This window comes from Poecilia latipinna, unplaced genomic scaffold (assembly GCF_001443285.1).
Source record: "Poecilia latipinna isolate Pla-1442-1.1 unplaced genomic scaffold, P_latipinna-1.0 Scaffold3056, whole genome shotgun sequence".
Taxonomy (NCBI): domain Eukaryota; kingdom Metazoa; phylum Chordata; class Actinopteri; order Cyprinodontiformes; family Poeciliidae; genus Poecilia; species Poecilia latipinna.
This window is the reverse complement of record NW_015115672.1, coordinates 26,844-28,677: the sequence shown is the minus strand read 5'-3', so window position 1 is coordinate 28,677 and position 1,834 is coordinate 26,844. Positions and strand designations below refer to the sequence as shown.

The following is a 1,834-nucleotide window of genomic DNA, read 5'->3' as shown; positions in this document are numbered from 1 at the left end:
GAAGAACATATTACAAAGCACACAGCCGTTCATAATTTATTTAGTAAATTATTTAGTAATATCAACACATATTTATATAACTATATAAACACAAATAAATAAAGATATATGTTTTTGAGCCGAGGAGTTCTAGCTTCAGTGATTCAGTAGCTGAGATTGAGTCCAAAATCCGATGTGAGATTCATCCGTGCTGCAGTGAATCTGTCTCTCTTTATAGATATCTCCCTCTTCTTCCTCACATCGTGTCTTTATGAAACTTTCAAAACAAAAACGGAAGATTTGGGATGTATTTTACTAGTGAAAGAATTACATATAAATAATAGACTTTACCACCTGTGCAAACTTTGTTGGTGAATGTTATAACACATAATATAAGTTTTATAATATGTTATATTGTTTCATTTCTAATATAGGCCCTTGTGTCAGATAATCTAAGTCAATGTTAGAGAATAATTATTTTTTTTTTGGATTTACAGAATCTCAGTTAGCCTTCATAGCGGGGCTGAACCCGTATTACACCAAGCACTAAAGCTAATATTAGCTGGTATCTCGCCGGTGGACATAAATACAGTAAAGTAATATTCTAATCTCAAAATATACACAATAATATGTCCATCTTACTTGTGAAATGTTGTCCGTGGAGCCCTCACATCAATAATCCATAGATCCGAACAACAATATCCCTCAGTGCTGAGGCATCTTCTGCTGTTTTGGTTGAGCAAAGTAGGAGGGTATACCGCTCCAAGATGGCCGCCGTATTTCCTGCGCCGGAGCGATCAATGTGGGGTCTACTCTTATATTATGTCTATGTCTTCTCCCGCTCAGAGGAAACCACTGCACATTTCTTGGAGCTCCGCGTGCGAGTAAAGGGGGAGGCGATGGGTGACAACAGACACGTAAGTCATGTTATTGCTTGAATTTTACGGCGCTACCTTAAGTCCCTGAACTTCACATTTTAACGGACAAAAAGCGCAACGTGACTTGGATGTAACGAGTAATGCGACAGTTTTGTAGAAATGTAGTGAAGTAGAAAGTACAGATACTTACTGTAAAATGTAGTGGAGTAAAAGTAGAAAGTATCCATTATTAAATCTACTTAAGTAAAGTACAGATACACGAAAATTGTACTGAAGTACACCACTGCTACTCACTATGCATCTACTCTGTTTCCAGTGTTCCCATTACCTCCTACTACCTGGCTCCTAGACAAAGAAGCACATCCCTTATTAATAGTTCAATAAATTTTATTAACCTTTACCAACCTTGTCCTGAGAATGTTCTGTATGTGGGTCAGATATATTCCAAAAACCATGCTTTTAATTATATTTTCTATGCCAGGCCTAAAACTATGCTCATGTAGTTGCAAGCACATGGATTAATTGCTTGTCTGCACATCTGTTTCTAACCCTTGTTTACAAATGAGGTCCAACCGACTCCACACCCATATCACTGGTATCAGTTGCCTCAGTCCTCGCACGCACAAGGATTAAAGGGCCAGTATTATGTAAAATAAACTTTTTTATATACATGTTATGTTCTTCCCTCATCAAAAACACACTTGCAGTGTTGCTTTGATTATTTTGTGAATATTTGAGAGATTCTTGAATCTCCCATGACAATCATTCAGCTTTACAAAACACCACTCTGGTTGGAGGTAGCTCTGCCTTTGAGGCGCAGCTCCTCCTCAGAGTTACAGATCCTGAGCTTCTGCTTCACACAGTAGCCCTCCACCACCCAGCTAACAGGAGATCGGCTCTTCTCTCTTCACAGTGGAGGACAGTTGTTTACAGCAGTGGTCCCCAACCCCCGGACCGTGGACCGGTACCGGTCCGTG

The 1,834-nt window shown here is 39.3% G+C and overlaps 1 protein-coding gene across 5 annotated transcripts in view; it reads right to left on the bottom strand.

Annotated features, from left to right (window-relative positions):
• Positions 1-661, bottom strand: part of cunh4orf54 (chromosome unknown C4orf54 homolog) — a 25,880-nt gene extending 25,219 nt beyond the window's left edge. For all 5 annotated transcript variants that reach the window (XR_001422968.1, XR_001422972.1, XR_001422973.1 and 2 more), the window contains exon 1: positions 622-661. The gene's annotated coding sequence lies outside the window, so the exon portion shown is untranslated. The remainder of the gene's footprint in view (positions 1-621) is intronic.
• Positions 662-1,834: the final 1,173 nt, after the last annotated feature.